This window comes from Schistocerca americana, chromosome X (assembly GCF_021461395.2).
Source record: "Schistocerca americana isolate TAMUIC-IGC-003095 chromosome X, iqSchAmer2.1, whole genome shotgun sequence".
NCBI lineage: Eukaryota > Metazoa > Arthropoda > Insecta > Orthoptera > Acrididae > Schistocerca > Schistocerca americana.
Genome location: NC_060130.1, coordinates 746,030,223 through 746,050,355, shown reverse-complemented (window position 1 = coordinate 746,050,355; position 20,133 = coordinate 746,030,223). Strand labels below are relative to the sequence as shown.

Genomic DNA, 20,133 nt, shown 5'->3' with positions numbered 1-20,133 from the left:
TGCTGGGATGGTTCCTTTGAAAGGACATGGCCGACTTCCTTCTCCATCCTTCCCTAATCAGATGGGACTGATGGCCTCACTGTTTGGTCACCTCCCACAAATCAACCAACCAACTATGTAGAACACCTGAAGAACCTGTAGGGAAGGTGAATGGTTGATTTTGATTTATTGGGAGAATTTTAGGAAAGTGTGGTTTACTTGTAAAGGAGACCACATACAGGACACTTGTGTGACCTATTTCTGAGACCACTCATGTTTGGGATCCATACAAGGTTGGATTGAAGAAAGTCACTGAAGCAATTCAGAGGTAAGCTGCTAGATTTGTTACCAGTAGATTTGGACAATATGTAAGTGTTACAGAGGTGCTTTGAGAACTCAAATAGGAATCCCTGGAGGGAAGGAGAAGTTCTTTTTGAGAAACACTACTGAGAAAATTTAGAGAACTGGCATTTGAAGCTGACTGACAAACGAGTCTACTGCCCTAACATATATGTGCATAAGGACCATGAAGATAAGATATGATAAATTAGGTCTCATATGAAGGTATATAGACAGTCATTTTTCCCTTGCTCTATTTGTGAGTGTAATGGGAAAGGAAATGACTAGTAGTGGTACAAGGTACCCTCCACCAAGCACCATATGGTGGCTTATGAATTATCTATGTAGATGTAGATGTCAATATAGAACTGTGTGCTAAGAATGATATTGAAATAAAAACTGAACTCAGTGGTTGGTAGAGAAGGATATTAAAGATTAATTGTAGCTCTAATAAAATGATAATTGTCACAAATGTGACTGCTGAGCTTAATATGCATCTACAGAACAGAATGTAATGTGGAACAGGAACAGTATAAAGAGAACAATCGAAGCAGAGCTGGCATATTCAAACCTCTTATAAAATGAATAAATATGAATAAGAGGGTTTAGTGGTGTAAGAAAAAATGCTTGGATTACTAACCAGTGGTAACGTCTATGATAGTCTGATTGGTCCAGCATTACAAAGTTCACTACTGCAGCACATGTAGATACATAAAAAAAAAACACAGGAAGTATACAGTCTTGACCACCTTACTCCAAAATGAAAGTATATTGGAGGTCTGTAGTGGTTCAAATGGCCACATTGTGGATGACATTAGGTCCTAGAATAATAACATAAAATGTAAATGTATGTGGTAAGGTCTATATGGTCATCTAAAGTCCATGTTATTCAATGGAACAGGCATTGTTCCTGCAAGGGGAATGAATTTTTAATTCTAATTGTGGTGTCACCGCCAGACACCACACTTGCTAGGTGGAAGCTTAAATCGGCCGCGGTCCATTTAGTACATGTCGGACCCGCGTGTCGCCACTGTGTGATCGCAGACCGAGCGCCACCACAAGGCAGGTCTCGAGATACGGGATAGCACTCGCCCCAGTTGTACGACAACTTTGCTAGCGACTACACTGACGAAGCCTTCTCTCATTTGCCGAGAGACAGTTAGAATAGCCTTCAGCTAAGTCCATGGCTATGACCTAGCAAGGCGCCATTAGCCTTACATAGTTTGATAGTTAGCGTATGAAATGTCTCATCAAGAACGTTGTAAAACAATGAAGAATAAAAAGATAAGTATTCGAGGAGCTGCATACTTTTCTTATTAGCATTCAATACGTATCCTGTTCCAGACTTGACGCCAGTCGGCGTGTGTGTACGCGTGCCTTTCGGCTCCCTTCTCAGTGTGGCATAGCTAGCTTTTTACGCCACCACACTAATAATTCCCCCAGTCATATAACTGCAAGTGTTCAAGATTGATTTGTTTCATGTGAAAGTAGATTAGCACTTCTTCCCTAGCGTCCATAGTTTCAAATTTTGAATATTATTGTAGTATGCAGTGGAAAAACAATTAATGATATATAACATTCATCTGCTACCTCTCAAGTATTTCAAGCAGTTTCTTTGTAACAAATAGTCTAAAATGAAGTTTACCACCATTCTAGATTTATATGTTTTGGTCCCTAGGAGCATTCGGGCTGTTTTGGACACCAGTGACCCTACACCATAGTTAGCGGGTATTCACATTATTTTGAACAATCGCTGCATATGTGCTATGGCTGCTGGATTTTTTTCTCAGTCTCTTATAATGATGAACTTAGCTTCTGTTGCAGCCTATGCTTAGTTTGTTTTTTGTGTGTTGATTTTAGCGTAACAGATGTAATGTATATGCAAATAAGGAACTAATAAAGAAGTAAATATCCATTCAATTAGAAAAATGTTCTCATATCTCCCAATTTTTTAGTAGGTTTTTTGTAATCTGACGGTTCGCCAGACTTGCGGACCAGATTCTCGCTATGGCCTTCGCTCCATGAAGGGTAATGATAGTATGAAGCATCCAGCTAGGAGTAAGTATGAGTTGATTTTCTGTTAAATGGATGAAGAATAAAGAAAAATCTGGATACCTCCACTACATTTGTGGATCCATATAAAAGTTTTTACAGTATAAGGTGAAATGTTGATGTTGTTGTTGTTATTACTTTTATTGTGGCCTTCAGTTCGAAAATGGTTCAAATGGCTCTGAGCACTATGGGATTTAACTTCTGAGGTCATCAGTCCCCTAGAACTTAGAACTACTTAAACCTAACTAACATAAGGACATCACACACTTCCATGCCCGAGGCAGGATTCGAATCTGCGACTGTAGCGGGCGCGCGGTTCCGGACTTTAGCACCTAGAACAGCTCAGCCACTCTGGCCAGCTTCAGTTCGAAGACTGGTTTGATGCTGTTCCCAAAACTAGTCTATCTTGTCCAAGTATATCCTTCTCTGTGTAACTACTGCACTGTACATCTATTTGAACCTGCTTACAGTACTTAAACCTTGGTCCTCCTCTACAGTTTTTATTCACCACACTTCCTTGGTGCCTCAGAGTGTGCCCTGTCTAATGATCCCTTCTTTTATCAATGTGTGCCATAAATACTTTCCTCCCTGATTTGATTCTGTACCTTTTCATTAGTTAACTCTGCTACCCATGTAATCTTCTGCATTCTTCCATTGCAGCACATTTCCAAAATTTCTGTTCTCTTCCTGTCTGTTCTGCTTATCATCCACATGTCACTTCCTGGTAAGACTACACCGACACAACTACTTCCAGAAATGTTTCCCTAATGCCTAAATTTGTATTAGATATTAACATATTTCTCTTTCTCAGAAAAGCTTTTCTCACTATTGTTACTCTGCATTTAACATCCTCTCTTCTTCTGCCATCAGTTTTTTCTTACCAAAATAGAACAACTCACCTACTACTTTCAGTGAATTGTTTTCTAAGGACCACCTGGTAAAATCTGACTACATTTTGTTACACATTTTTTACTTTTGTTGATCTTCATCTTATAACAGCTCTTTAAGACATAACCCATTCCATTCAACTCATCTTCTGACTACTTCACCCTATCTTGCAGAATTACCATGTCATCAGTGAGCTCCAAAGTTTTTGTTTGTTCTCCCAGAATTTGTTTTCCTTTACTGATTTATCAATGTATAGATTGAATAACATCAAGGATAGGTTAAAACCCTGTCTCATTCCTTCCTCCCTCTCATGCCTTCCAATTTTTATAACTGCAGTCTTGTTGCTATAACAGTTGTGGATAATGTTATGCCCCTTGTATTTGATCTTTCAGTCTTTCTTTAACCTCTCTTCTGAAGTAAGTTGTATGGTCTGTATTATCTGAATGTTCCTACATATCTCTGGATCCTAAAGTGATCGTCTACCAAGTCAGCTTCTACCAGTCTTTCCATCCACCTGTAAATAATTCACATTGGTGCTTTGCAACTATGATTTACTAAATTGATTGTGTGCTGATGTTCACTTCTGTCACCACCTGCCTTATTGGAACTGGAATTATTACATTCTTCTTGAAATATAAGGCTGTTTTTCCTGATCATATGTCTCACAAACCAGATGGAATACTTTTGGTATGCCTAGTTCTCCTGAAGATCTTAATAATTTTGTGGGAATTTCATCTGTTCCAGGGTCTTGTTTCTACTCAGGTATTTCAATGTCCTGTCAGATTTTTCTTTTAGTATCAGATAAGGTGCCCAAAATCTTCAGATAAATGGAAATACAGTTCAGATATAACTGTGTAGGAACTGTATTAAAAATGTCACTCATAGAACTAAGTTAAACTTAATGTGAGTCTAAGTAAGTTACTGACCTGCTATTTTTGACAAATAATGGCCACTGTAAAACTGTGAGTTGATCATATTTCATTATAGTTAGTAAAATAAATGCACATTGACAGCACTTTAAATATCTGCAGTATCAGCTACTTTATTGAAAAATTTTTCCATCATTTATTATACCAATGCCGGAGACTGAAAGATGAATTCAGAAAGACCTTACAGATCAATAAATTTATAAGATACTCCCAGGTAACTGATGATAGTGAATGATTGTAGGGATTGGTTTTTAATCATGTAGTCAGATTGTGTATTATGTGAATTACATTATATTTGTTTCTGTTGAGGGTTATCTTTATGTTGGATTGACTGTCAGTCTTTTTTCATTTCATAACAATTTTCTAACATGTGTCATCCATGTATACAACTGTATATTGAATAAGTATTTGCATCATAAAAGTGAAATGACTGGTTGTGCTCAGAAAATGGAGCATACAATTTTAATGAGAGCACAAGGAAAATTTATGAAAGAGGATTAAATATTAATATTCCATAGCATATTTGATTCATCTTGAGCAGAAAAGAAGAATGAAAAATGAGGACTGGAAATAATCTTCTTACAACAGCCACACACAGTGAACCTTTTCACTTCACTGCTTAATTGTTTTGGGAATGTCACAGACGTTTTTCAAATGTACACAAATAGTGACAGTGTTGCCCATAACACAAAATGTGGCATCATCATAAATTGAATTGTGTGATGGACAACACTGTTATTATTTGTGCAGATTTTAATATGTAACATCACATTATGAAAACATTTACATAATAAAATGTAAACAGTAATGTTTCTATTGGCCTCAGATCAGAGTTGTATGATCCTGCTGCCTTTTTCCTAGCTGCAACATGTGTTGTTTCTCTTTATTATCTATTTTTTGCTTCAAAAGATGTAGCTGAACTCCATACATTTGTGATCCAATGTTTTTGGACAATCTGTATGTTCACCTTTCAGATCAAAGCAAGTATATGTAGCATTCTATTCAGTGTGTAAATATCTCATCATATAAAATGAAACGCTCACCATGCATTGAAAATGTTCTTAGACAGGAAAAAATGAGCCTCCACATGATCTATAAGACAAGTATATCATAATAAGGATATAAGACAGTGTAGCAATGTAATGCTATTGTTGCAGCAGTTGTTGTTGAAGTGATGAAATAACTGAAGTTTAGTATCACTAAATGTTCTATGATGATGGATATGAAAGTTAAATTTTTCTGATAACATTACCCATTTGGCCTAAAGAAGGATGATTTATATGACCCACTGAGTGGAAAAGAATGGGAACTTAACACAATATTTGGGTTAATAAATAGCAGAACTAAGATGAAAGTGATGGAAAGTAGTACAAAGGTAGAAAATGACTTGTTTAACATCAAAACTGGCACAGACATAGTAGTAGAGGAAGCCAAATAAATTTCCAGCCTATAAAGTAAAATTTGGTAGAAGCAAGGAAGATATCCATAGTTAATTGGTGAAGATGAAAAAAGCTTCCTTTGACAAAAACTCTAATGATATCAAATGTTGGAATGAAATTGAAAAACAACTTCCTAAAACTGAAAATCTAGTGCACAGCATCATCCACAAGTGACTCATAGATCATTAAAATTATGGAGAAAATGCAATTGGCAGATCTGAAATGTGGTGCTGTAGAAAGAGGTTAAAACTTGAGTAGCCAAATAAAAAATGAATAAGCAAGGAAAGAACACCGCTCATGTGGAAGTAGTTAATTTAACTCTAGAAGAAGTGTCAGAGGCAAAAAAACTTTTGGGGTACATAAAGACTAGAATATATAAAACAGATTATAGAAGATTTTGGGATAATTATTACCAACACTAATGAACAATTAAATTAGAGGTAACTATCAGGTTGGAAAGAGAGCAGTCCTTTCACCTGGGGTGAATGTCATAAGATGTTAGTGTGGCAGCTGAGCACGGGGATGACAAAACATGTGATATCAATCAGAAACAGTGAAAAGAAATGAGTTATTGAGAATCAAAATGAAGTGAAGGAAATGAGTCATCCCTAGCATTGGTAGATGTTTCGCTAGGGAAAAAATTGTTATCCAGATTGTCCAACCTTATTTTAGAGATATTTGTGAAATATTATGTGCACAGTCAGGTATATGGCTGATATTAAATGCTGATCAGAATATCCAAAGCAGTTGAAATTTGTTGCAAAGTTATTTTAAAAAATAAGGATTAATACTGAACTCAAGTACTCAGAGGTATTTTATTCCCAGAAAGTGCCCTCGTAATGCGTTTCTTCGTTGACCACATGGTGGAGCACCATTCCAGGTGACTATATTAGTCACAGTAAATATTGGAAATAAACATAAATGCAGTTTTATACAGAATATAAACATTTTATTTTAATTATAATGATGTGCTCATATATATGTAAATCCAAAATACATTCAAAAACTTTGTGCTACAGTACATTGCACAAGAGAGCTACTACATGCTGCAAAAATCTCTCACAGCCAGAAGTTTTAATACTTTGATCATGCATGCCTATTATCAGATCACACCTCTTCATAACACAAATAACAACTTAAATCTATCTAAACAACACATCTATAGCTTTCTGTAAAATAAAACAAATGGTACATGTAGTGAAAATTTAGACAACGACTCTCACATGCCACAAGATACAGCACAACTGTTTCAACAGAGATATAAAACACCATGCTGTAGTAATTTTAGGACAAATGTAGTTTCACAAGGGTTAATTTGTTAAGTATAAGCCTTAAATTTCAGCCAAATTTAAATCACTTGGGCACTCCAAAACTATAATAGCAAACCTTGATATCTTTTCAAGACAGCATGTGATTTACAAGTTATGTTTTCTAATTTTAAAATATGTACAAATAAATCAAGCTAAATTACATCTTAACTGATTCTGAAAGTATCTTACGGAAGAAAATTATAAATAAGCTTTGGCTTTCTCTAGTAGCTTTTGCAACATTTAATGCAAAAATTGCACAATAGAATATTAGAAGTTCCAGGATAACTTTGATTTCTGTTAACTGTTTATCTTTTATAACAAAAAAGAATTGTAAACATAACAGTTTTGGATTTAGCAAGTGCAGCAAGTGTACATACTCACAAACAATATAAAATGACCATTTCCTAGAAGGTATTTACATCCACCAGCAAACCTATTTCTATGTTTAGGGACAGTTATACAATAATTTTGCATGTAAAAAGTAATTTTTACATTTATTTACAGCAATATGAATTAAGGTACTACTTGACACACTGAGCAGATATGAGCCTCTTATCTCACTAACTTTGCCCACAAGGAAATAGGGAATATTTAGTAAATTAAATGAAAATTTCATGTAACTCAAATGACCAAATTTCTGATACTGCACTAAGCCAACATGACCTTAAAAATGAACTGATATTCATGTATTTCATAATATATGAAAAAGCAGAAATAATACATCTTTCACATATTCGGTACAAAAAAGAAAGCAGTAGAGATATACTTAGAGCAATGGTGATTTACAGCATTTTGTGGAATAATTCAATTATGAGTTTATATGCATTCATGTTTCAATGAAACTGGTATGACACAATGCTGAGAATGGTTGGTGAAATTAATTTAAGATTTAAATATTCATGCAACTATCCACTGATTTGTCTGTTCTAGTTAAAATAATTATACTTTTTTTTCTCTTTTATTAATGCAACATACCAGTTTTATCTCTTTTCTTCCTACAACCATTCCTTGAGCTAATGCCATTGATATGTGTCTGCAGAACAAATACAAGAAGGCCTACTATCAAACTCAGAATCAGTACTATAAAATTTGGCCATTTGATGTGATGACCTTTTATCAGCTTCTCCACATAACTATTAGTATTAAATCTTAAAAATTTAAATCGAAGTAAATCTGAAACAGATATGCTGGCTGGTGTATAAGGAACTATGTACAAAATGTAGATCCATACATATGACTTTATACTAGGCTCTGAAGTCGTCTTTTTAAAATCTTCCTACAGCACAAGCAACTATCAACTAATCTATAAAAATAGAAGTGAATGCTGAGATATGTGATAACTTTATGTGTAACACTCCAATTCTCAATATACTGATTGGAAATGAAATCTTGGCAAGTGTAAAATACCTGTTGTTGGAATGTTCACTATAATAATTATCCACTTCTTTAATACTGTCTATAGTAAGACATAGGTAGGACACAAATAAATAATATAAATAAGGAAAAGATATTTGCGGGATAGCAAATAAAGAGACAGTCAAGAAGGAATTAACCATGCAAAGAGCATTATAAACTACTATAAATTTGAGGAACAAATGCTGCTGCAATACAGCAAAATTTTGCAACTTCTTGGATTTTGTTTTCCTGATAGAAAATTATCTAGTGCTTAGTGGTAATGTTTGAAGAAAGACAGTGAATTTGTTTGGTTTAATTAAAAACAGATATCATTATAACTTTGTTCAAAAAAGTGAAAACAAGGACTTAGTAAGTTAAAGAAATATTTTATAAATTCTTGTAACTATATCAATTACAGGTCTTTTCAGTATCTATGTGGTTCTCAACAGCTGTCTTCATGACATGCAATATTTTATGGTATGCACAATATCAGTAACAAAATGTGTCTTTCATTCAGGAAGAAAATCTCTGTCTCTCTACACACACACACGCACTCACTGTCTCTCTCACATACACAGCCTGATGAAAATAGTGTCAATGTTTCTAATAATCATTTATATATGCAATCAGCAGCCAACAAACAGGAACTGTTTCAGTACATACTATTTGTCAACCATGAGGGAGGATTACATTTTTGGCTGGGAACAGCGCCATCATTGAAGTGGGAATAACTGAATGCACTTTTCAGAGATGTGCTGCTTGAACTTATAGTCAGTAGTTAACAGTCATGCATTAGTCCTTATCTGCTAACTGAATAAAGGCACATGAATCTGAAACAGAAAGGAATGGGAAAAATCAGTAGACCTTAAAATTAAAACAGTGTCTTCTTATATATTATTGAAATGAAACAGGGATGAGACAAAACTCACTACTTAATTTCACTTATATTTGGAGAATTAACTTATTACAGTTTACAATAAAAATTATGTTATGCTTACTCTGTTTTATATTATTATTTGCACTGAAAAAGACTAATAACAACAATAATTTATGTCACATTGCAAGAATGTCAGTATTACACAGAAATCACACTAAAACATCTGTATTCTGCAAGCCACTGTACAGTGCATAGTGAAGACTACATTGTATAAAAGAATCACAGCCCGCACACCCATCAATTTTCCATTCACTTGTGGTATGCAGGAAGAAAAATTGTTGGTAATATTGTGACCTTTACCTTCTTATCCATTATAAGCTGTAAGAAGTAATATGTTTTTGGGACTGTATTTGAATTTGAGCTATTGAAATTTTGAGACTAAGACTGTCCACAACTCACAACACCTCTCAGTGGAGGCTGTTAAGCATTTGTGTGACATTCATGCACAAACTCTTGAAAAATCATGCAGCTTTCTTTGAATCTTCATTATATCTCTTCCATTAATTTCACTTGTTAAGTGTTCCAGATCAATGAATAACACTGAAGTATTCATAAAAAAGAGGCCTGAAGTGTCATCCTCTGTAGGTAACTTACATTGTCTAAACAGTCTTGCATTAAATCACCCTTCCCCACTGTTAAATTTATGTGACTGTTCCACCTTGAATCTATTAAGACATACTGAGCTGTGGAAAGGTGTGACAGATCAGCTTTTCCTGTTATCATCCCTAAACTATACAGCATTTTTATAGCATCTATATATTATTGTTACCATAGTTATGAAGCAACATTTTTGTAAGAAACCCAAAATTGCAAAATTTGCAAAATGTAATTCGTCAAAAATCCAGTATTACCAACTTACAGCCCTGGTATTATTGTTTCTAGAGATATATAAGATTACTGGGAAAATATGAGAGTTACTGAAATATTTTATGTATAAAATTTTCTTTCTGGAATAATCTTAGTGGGCTTTAGCAGTAAACATGAGAGAAATTTGTGCACCTAACCATAAAAGTAGAACCTAATATAAAAGAATATTGACCCAGTAGATGCACAAGACATTCATTTCTGAATATGTATAATCACTTCCTTCAAACATTGTTTTTATGTTATTATTTAAAAAGTAAGCAATCTGTATTTTATTACTATGTAAATTGTTTTTAGAGAATTTCCTACTCTATAAATGAGCATAGTGGACAATGCCATTGTGAGTTGCCTCTAAGCAGTTATGATTTATCAGTCATGGCTAGTCAGTTACTCACAGCTGGTAAATATAACTATGTAGAACCTGTATTAAAATTGTCACTCATAGAATGAAGTTAAGCTTAATGTGAGTCTATGTGGGTTATTGACCTACTGTTTTTGACAACTAGTGCTCAAAGTAAAACTACATGTTGATCACATTTCATTGTAGCTCATAAAATAAATGAGTGTAGACAGCACTTTAAATATCTGAAGTATGAGCAACTTCATTGAAAAATTCTACCATTATTTATTATATCAATGACTGAAGCTCAAAGAGGAATTCAAAAGGGGCTTACAGTTCAATAAATTTATAGGATACTCCCACGTAACTGATGATAGAAAATGATTCCAGTGATTGGTTGTTAATCATGTAGTCAGATGATATCAGGCCTCTTTGTGTATTTCTGTGCATTACATTATGTTTATTTATGTTGAGAGTCATCTTTATGTTGGACTGACTGTCAGTCATTTTCATTTCATAACAATTTTCTAATATGTGGCATCCAATCTACACAGTGGTGTACTGAATAAGTATTTACACCATAAAAGTGAAATGACTGAGCATGCTCAGAAAAAAGAGCACGCAATTTTAATGGAAGCGCAAGGAACATTTATGGAAGATTCCATAACATATTTGATTCATCTATAGCAGAAAAGAAGAGTGAAATATGAGGATTGGAATGAATCTTCCTTACAAGAGTCACATGCAGTAAACTTTATCACTTTACTGCATAACTGTTTTGGGAATGTTATAAACCATTTTCAGACATACAAAAATAGTGACAGTGTTGTCACTCACACAAGATGTAGCAATATCATACCCTGAAAAGCCAAATAAACTGGTACACCTGACTAATAGCATGTCTTGAAGAAGTGAAAATTGTATGCAAAATTTGTTCTGCACACCTTGACTCCTGAACAAAAACATCAATTTTTGGACTCCTGCTGTGAATTGATTGAAATGAAAGACACAGACAATTCTTTTCTGGAAAAAATGACAATGGATGACAAGACTTGGTGTTATCAATTCAATCCTACCACAAAATGACAGTGCAGAATGGGGTCTCTGATGGTTCATGGAGAGGGAAGAAGTTGTGAATCTGATGAACAGTTTAAAATGGTTGTATAAATGTTCCATGTATTCTAGTCATTAAGTGGTGAGAGACTATATGAAGTGCCTGTAGCATTAAAACTACCACCTTTTATCTATTTTTTATTAATCCAGTCTTCAGACTTTTTTTGGCTGATGGCATTTATTTATTTTATAACACTAATGATGGCTGCCTGCAACTGTAGCTGAGACATAAGTCTTGTTTATGTCATTAGTCAATTTCATATAATTGTGAACTTTTGACTTTTATAACCGTATCAGTGATTTTGATAGTAAATGTATTCCATCTGATGAACATACTTATTTTAGCTATCATTAAGTGTGGGAAAAATCAACAATGAGTTCACTAAGTCTTTATTTAGTGTTTTAGAAGTATGAGGAATTATTGTAAACTACTATAATCGTTATTATTCTAAGAGCTGATAATAGGTCAAGGGGAACAGATACCAATGCTGTGATTCAGAGATAACATAGGCCCTGATGTAAAGAAGATTTAGAAGATCTGCTGAAAGGAATGGATGACATGCTTAACATGAAATATGGCATAGAGAGAAATGGGAAAGACAATGGTAACTGGATTATTTCACCATGGTTTTTTTAATCATAAATATAGAAAATAGGTATCTACCATTGCAACAGTTTAAGTGGAGAAGAACGTGATGTTGGATTAGAAGCAGAAAATGTGCAGCATGCTTCAAGCATGTCCAGGAAGCCTAGAAGTGTACAAAACATTGTGAACAAGAAAGTGTTGTTGTTAGATGGTAGCCATGAGTTGTAGTTCCCAGTTACAGGGAAGTTTAAGGCAGCATACAAGAACAGTGCCTCAGTCAAGCCAAGTGCATGGCTATGTCTAGTGTTAAATGACTTACTGCCTTCATGTATGAATTTTACTAAAGGGAACTGTGTAGTGATAGTGGGTTGGACAGGAAACAATTTGGACATGGATTGGACATTAATATAGTTTATGCACTGGACAATATAGTGTTCCTGACTAGTGGCATCAATGTACAATTTGTTGAGCTGTTCTAGTCTCATGATTGGACATACCTTAATGGACTTTTGAGGTACATTAATGCAGAGTGGGAAATACCACTGATGGCAGCTAACTTCATAATGTAGCAAGTTGGAACCCACCCACATGCTATGAATTCCACTCCTGTTAACAATTAATTCATTTCCTTCTCATTTTTCACCATTTATCTGACTGTCTACATGATGCATATATAGTACAGTATAACTGGCATCTTTTCAAAACATGAATCAGGTTGTGCATCATGCAAATTTATTATTCAGACTATATTTTTCAATATACAGATCTCAACAGTACCTTTAGTTTTACTGGAAACACAATTCATTAACAGTAATTGATAATTAAAATTATTACTATAGTGGATAATGCTAGTTTGGACTGAGCTGATAGGTAGTCTCAGAAGTGTTGACACTACTCATTAGGAAGATCAAAATCCAGACTTTACAGTAACCTGTTCCAATATTTCTGAAACTCTTAAACTTAACAGATTGCAGATTTAGATTTTCTGGACACAGTGACAACCTTTACTAATTAATTATGAATTTGCACCATTTACCATAATTTTCAGAATGCCAACTGTACTTGTAATGGGTTATTTCCAATGTAGGTGTACAAAATGGTCCCATAATCTTTTACATTTTACTAACCCATCACATATTTTGTAAACCAAATTACTTTTGTAATATATAGATTATTTAAATTAGAAAAATGACACCTAGCAGTTTTTCAAACCATTATGTAGTTTCTGAAATGCATAGATGTTCAAACGCCAGTCTTTGTAAGGACAACCCCCACCCCAAAATTTTAAGTCTAAAATCTTAGTGGCAGTCTAAATCTTAGTGGCAACAACATGTGGCAGGTTTTCTATGTAACAAGTCCATGTAATATTCCAGTAACAAGTACATGTCTGTCACCAGTATTCACATGCTCATTGTATCCATGTGGCTTTCTTAATTTGTCAAATCCATTTAGTGACTGATATTAACTTTTATGAAATTTTCTGCCAAGCAAATGTGTGAATAATTTTGACTCTGGCCACATATTGTGCCCACATTGACACTCATTTGTTTATGTCATTGATAAAAAGACACTGTGTACCCATCAGCTACACAAATTGAAACCACTATTGTGTAAGTTGTTTGTTGTGTCAGAATTTAATTGTGGCTATGTATTGTGAATATTATATCACTGCCATACTGATGAGTAGTAAGGTGAAAGTGTTTCCCTGTGTAAGGTAAGCTAATTTTATATGAGAGCTAGATCTGGTCATCTTACTGACTACAGTGAAAATAGATATAGGAAAAGCTATGTAATTAAAAGTTGTATTGTGCACATTATTGGAATATTGTCCATAACATCAGTTTTACCACAGTTCACTGAAATTCCTTCGATGTGACACTGAGTGCAGAATAAAACATGTAGGAACAGTCCCACCATGGCCCTGTGGCATTGTTTGAATGAATTTATGCCTTTAATAACAGTTACATGTGGTAAAACTTACTCACAATGCTGTTGAGGTTAAAGGAGACTAGCTATATAGGAACTGTATGGTGAAAAGCAGTGACAAGGAATTGTGTATAAATAATGGTTTTCAGTGGTACTGGACTGACAAAATGTGTGTAGACAGTAAATAGACCAGTGCACATTAAATTAGATAAATTTGAGGCAGGGAAAATGCAGTTGGAGATAAAATTTAAAATATTGAGTATTTAGCATCTAGTCAAAGGGCTGATATGAAGAAGGTGCTACTTCAGAGAAGTAAGGTATCTTCTAACAAACTTGGCTAGGTGAAAGATTGTGAGTGTAAAAACTAAATTAAAAGAACATGGATCGTTTTTCATTAAGCCCTGTGCTATCCCATTTTCTATGAAATAGTGTGTAAGGAAGGAAATAGAGAAAAAGCTGGAATGGGGTATAATCTAAAGATCAAACAGTAGGTACAACAACCCATTAACACTAGTTGGAAACAAGAATGAGGGTGTCAGAGTTCTTTTGAATGCAAGAAAGTAAAGTGAAATAGTCCTGAGGGAAAATAACACACCAGCTAACACAGATGAAATATTACAAAAAATTCCATGGCTCTAAACTTCTTACTCTCTATTACGTGACCTATGGCTTCCAGAACATTAGTTTGGCTAAAGAATTCAGACTACGAACAGCTTTCCTGCATGAAGGTAAGTGTTATCAGTAATGTGTAGTTCCTTTTGGACTATATTTATCTGTGTGTATCTTTATCAGAGCTATTAATAAGATCTTGGCTATCTCATTTTGGCTTGGCTTAACAAAATGACAGTTTGTGTAGATGACGACTTGACTGATAGTTCTTATTGTTATGAACACAGTAAATTTTTTGATGAAATATTTAAAGTTATTTACAAAGGGGGTATTAAGATGAAATTAAGTAAATCTGAGGTCGTAAGAAAAGAAATTTAATTTTGAAGTCGTATAACCAACAAAAGAGGAATACAATCTGACCCAGGGAAACTGAAAGCAACTGTAGACTTCCTAGCACCTAGAAACAATAGAAAAAAATGTCTGGTTTGTTTGGATACAATAAAAAATTGTGACTGACCAAACATTTTGAAGTGTAACCATTATTTTCTGGCACTATGAAGTGAAATGGCAGCACGGTCACAGCTGTTGAAAAGGCCATGGAAGCAGCTGAGCACAGAGCATTACACAGCAGTACCACCATCTTGTTTCGGCATTGTGAGCCATTGCCAGCATACTGATGGCACTGCAGAAATGCAAAGCGACCATGGAAATGGTGGACCAGCTGCTACATTTTCTGGCTGCTGCCTTGTTTTGGTGTACATATTTGGAAGTGAAGTTGTGGTATAAGAAACCACTGAACCTGTATAAATACCCATCATTTTCAGCCAAAGGCATCTCAGCCTGGCAGCACCATCTACGAGGAGAAGAATATGTCAGGCAATGGTCTGACATAGTTCTGCCAGCAGCCATATGAGACTTGGGCTCCACCGTCAAAGATCCTACTTCTGGACTTGGTAGCTTCCAGCTGGTGGGTCACCTTTGGGCCCACTTCAGCCACAACCAGCATTCTTGCCTGGAGGGTAGCCATTTGTGACTCGGCTGGTACAGCTGTTCCACTGCCTGCAGTTGTACAGGCAAACTGACACTGTAGGCCTCCACTCACAAGAGTGGACACCACATAGGGAGGCAGTCTTCCACTACAAGAATCACAGCAGGTTTCTGCATCTGCAAACATCCCCTGCCCTGAGTTGCAGAGTTGCACCAAGTTGGCGCATGTGCTGCAGCAGGTGTCATGTATTAGCATTCCAGCCCAGCTGCCAGCAGCATGATGACCACCTGTTGCATCAGCACTGTCCTGTTTGCTGCTGTCAGCACATGCCAAGGTTGCCTTACCACTATGAAATGACACTATGATTGCTGTAACTTGTTTTCTAATAAAATGTATGACAATTAATGAGGCTCCTTCAGTCAACATCCTGAAGACAGTACACCACCTCAACTGAGCTCTGGCACTGTGGAGGCCATCTACCCTGAGCCTCTACATTTTGGTATCAGAAGCATCTCTGAGACAGATGTGGGCAGCTGGACCCACCATCATGTCACAGTCACAGCAGTTAACATCAAGTGTTACAATGGAGTGAGTGGACAAACTTCTGTTTTCTTTCTCCTACTTTTGTGAGCAGAGGAGATAGGTTGAAGGTGACACTTATCATAAACTGTGAGAAAAATTTATGAAATTGAAGGGACCACCTGATTTGTCACAATTACATGGCAATGCTAGAGAGTACTGTTTGCAACCAGTAAGGTGCTTGTAGAGCTACCTTTAGAGCACAATGCACCATTTGCTGAATTGGTATCAATGGAGTGTTTCACATGCCATTATTATAGCCATACTGCTAGGCAGTGTACCAACTCAAAGTGGCTCATGACGAGACTCAAGGTGCAATTAGTATTCTATGATTGTATTTATTGTCCTGGTATTGCAGTTTTAGTGTATTTTGTTGTGCATTGGGGATAAAGGTTCCACAATGACAGAGTCCAGGATGCAGGGTGTTTCCAAACAGGAGGTGATTCATTTGTTAATAAATCATGCAGCACATGGGGTGGGTTATAGTAATGTGAAGTCACTAAGTTCAGCAATATTAAGTTTTGAGTTTGGGGTGGAACTCAAAGGAATGGTGTTCCAATGGATGGAAGCTGTCAGCAGTGAAGAGCTGTAGCAAGAAACATCTGCCTTACGGGACAAACAAGTTAACCTGTAGACAACTTTAATAAGATTTAATTCACTTGATATAGTGCTGGAAGACACCGCAAATCTACTTTGGGTGAGTGTGGAGCCAGCACTGCCTTTTAACATATTGTATTTGATTGAGCCACAAGACAATAATGGTGTATTGGACACATCATGATGTTTTATATGGTGAATAGTTGTATGCACACAGGAGATGGAAGGGGAGAGAGTGGCACTCATCAGCTGAAGTAACTTGAGTCGTGACGAGATGAATATGACCAAAGAATTGTTGGTAGAGAGTTTAGAAATTTTGGATGAAGATGATTTGGACATGTCACGTGTAGGCCATGATCAAACACAAACCACTGCTACAACTGCATTACAGGCAGAGGTAGAACATTTGAAAGGAACAAAGAGAGTGGAAATGGAAGGATCATTATTAGAATTCAAGGATCTATTTAATCCTCGGGTCCCATTACCAGCGATGCCCATAAGGCAACATAGAATTCCAAAGGGGAATGAAGCACATGTACATTAGAAAATGTATTGTGTACCTCAGAATTTAGAGTCAGCTATGGAGGACTTCATTAAACAACAACTGAGTGATGGCATAATAAAGAGATCCCTAGCCCTTGGGAGCATCTGTCACCACTGTACCCAAAGGATCAACAGATGGAACAGAAAGTTTAGATTTTGTCATGACTATCAGCATCTGAATAGAAAAAAAATAACAGTTGCATACCCCATACCCAACGTTATGGAAATCCCCAACAACCTGGGGCAGTTCCAGTACTTCTCTATGACATATTTGAGGTGTGTGTATCAGTTCAAGGTAGTTCTGGAGGGCCAGGCAAAGATTGTGTATTTGGGCCCCTGGGGCCATTATTAGTATCACAAATGGCATTCTGGTTGAAAATTTACTGGCCACTTTCCAGCAGTTGTTGGATGGAATACTGAGGTGTTTGGCTCCTTAGCAATATTTGATGTACCTTGACAAAATAACTTTGTTTTCAAGGGGTACGTGTTTCTATAACACAGAAGGAGAGGATGAGTTTGATACATGGGGATACACATTTTAGATGCTATCTGTAGTATAAAAAATTCAATGTGGTAACCTATCATGACTGAGGGAAGTATTTGAGAGCTTATGTGCCATGTGCCTTACATTAAGTATGGATGAGTGTCATTATTCCCTGGAAGAACCTGTATTTGGGCATGTGATTAGTCAGGAATGGGTAAAAACAGACCTAAAATTAATACAGGCTGTGTAGGATTTTCTGGCTCTTCAGACATGTAAGGAGTTACAATCATTCCTGAGGTCGACCAATTACTACAGAAAATTTGTGAAGGAGTTTGCAGACATTGCACAGGCACTTATGCACAATCTAAAAGAAGGGTGTAAAACTGCAGTGGGCATTAGAGAAGCTGAGAGAGGCTTTGACATCTCATCTGGTGTTGATATTTCTCAATTAAGTGAAGTTTGTACTATAATGCAATGTTTCCAACCAGGCACTGGGGTATGTTTTGAGTCCGTTAATACATGGTTACGAAGATCCTGCGGCTTATGCCTCACAGGAGTTGAACGAGACTGAGAAGAATTACTCCATAACACAGAAGGAGAGGTTGAGTCTGATACATGGGGATACACATTTTAGATGCTACCTGCACCATAAAAAATTCAGTGTGGTAACCTATCAAGCAGCATTAATGTGGTTGTTAGTGTTGAAGATCCGTCAAGCCGACTGATGAGGTGAGCATTGAGACTGAGTAAATTTGTCTTTGAAGTAGTCCATAAACCAGGGAGGAAGCATGTAAACATGAATGGATTGAGTAGGAAGGTTAGGTGGTATGGGCTCTGGGTCACAAGCTTGCAGAGTGGCAAACAGTGTAGGCTGATGTGGAATGCAAGTTGTTTATGATACATCCGTAGTACATCGTGCATGATGAATTGCTACATAGGTCATTGAGAGTCATTGATCTAAAGGAAGATGTACTGAAAGCAGTGCACAATCACATGATATCTGTGCATGGAGATCATTCAGTGACAGCTCGAAGAGAGGAAGAATGTTACTAGTGGATGAAAAGGAAGGACATAGACTAATACATAAGGAATTGTTTACCATTTGTTCAGTGAGCAGATCTGAGGGGTCAGTGAGTACTGCTACAGAAGTTACTGGAGGGAATAAAGCCTTTTGAATTATATGAATGGATATTTTAGGCCCTTTTAGCCAGATGACAGTGGAAACCTATTGTGTTCTGACTATTATTGATTGTTGCTCATGACATATAGCAATGGTCACCATTCCAAATCAACAACCAACTTCATTGGTGCAGGACATGGTGTAGTTTAGTGTTCCTGAAATGCTAATGATGTACCAAGGTACTAACTTCATGCTGGACTTGATGAAGTAGTTATGTCACTTATAATTGCTGCAGGAATCACCAGAATGAACATAACTCAGCCACTGTTGTACTGACCAGATAAACCATTAGGGGTATTTGCAGCATAGGTGGAGAGCTGTACACCATTAGCTGTGTGTAAACATATGTTGAGACTTCGCAGAATTACCCCAACTAAGAACCAGGGACTATATCTACTGGGAGATGGAGATTTATTGTGCTACCACTATTTTTCAGCGCTATGGAGTGAAATGGTGGCACGGCCAAGGATGTTGCAAAAGGGCTGTGCTATCAAGCACAGAGCTGACCAAAAACACCATTACATCAGATGCAGCAATACCACCAACCTGTTTCCACACTGTGAGCCAGGAGCCAGCACAACACAACACAACAGAAAGGCAGGATGACCACAGCAATGGAAGGCAGCCGCCTTGTTTTTGTTTATGTGGTTGAAATCAGTGCCTCGGCACAGCAAGTAGTCACTGAACCTATATGAATACCCATCAATGTTAGTCAAAGGTATCTCAGTCTGGCAGCACCATCTATGAGGGGAAGACTATTTCAGGTGTCGGGGTGACATGGTTCTGCAAGCAGCCACTACAAGACTTGAGCTCCACCACTGATGAGCCTACTGTTGGTTCGAAGTTCACCCTCATGAACTTCGTGCCTTCCAGCTAGTGAGCCATCTTCAATCTCGTTTCAGTCATAGATATCCCTCTGCCATGAAGGTCAGCCGTTCATTATCAGGGTGGTGCAGCCATTCAAGTGCCTGCACTCCTGCAGGCAGACTGACATGTACACCTCCACTTGCAGTGGTGGACATCACTTCTGTAGGCTGTCTTCCATTACAAGAATCA

The 20,133-nt window shown here is 36.6% G+C and overlaps 1 protein-coding gene across 3 annotated transcripts in view; it reads right to left on the bottom strand.

Moving 5' to 3' along the window:
• LOC124556695 (trehalase-like) overlaps positions 1–20,133 on the bottom strand; it is a 244,806-nt gene that overhangs the window by 52,607 nt on the left and 172,066 nt on the right. Inside the window, exon 6 of one of the 3 annotated variants that reach the window (XR_006968663.1) lies at positions 8,995–9,161. The exons of 1 other annotated variant lie outside the window; for it this stretch is intronic. The gene's annotated coding sequence lies outside the window, so the exon portion shown is untranslated. Of the gene's footprint in view, positions 1–6,553; positions 9,162–20,133 lie in introns of those variants that run through there. One more of the 3 variants, XM_047130671.1, reaches the window with a different exon arrangement.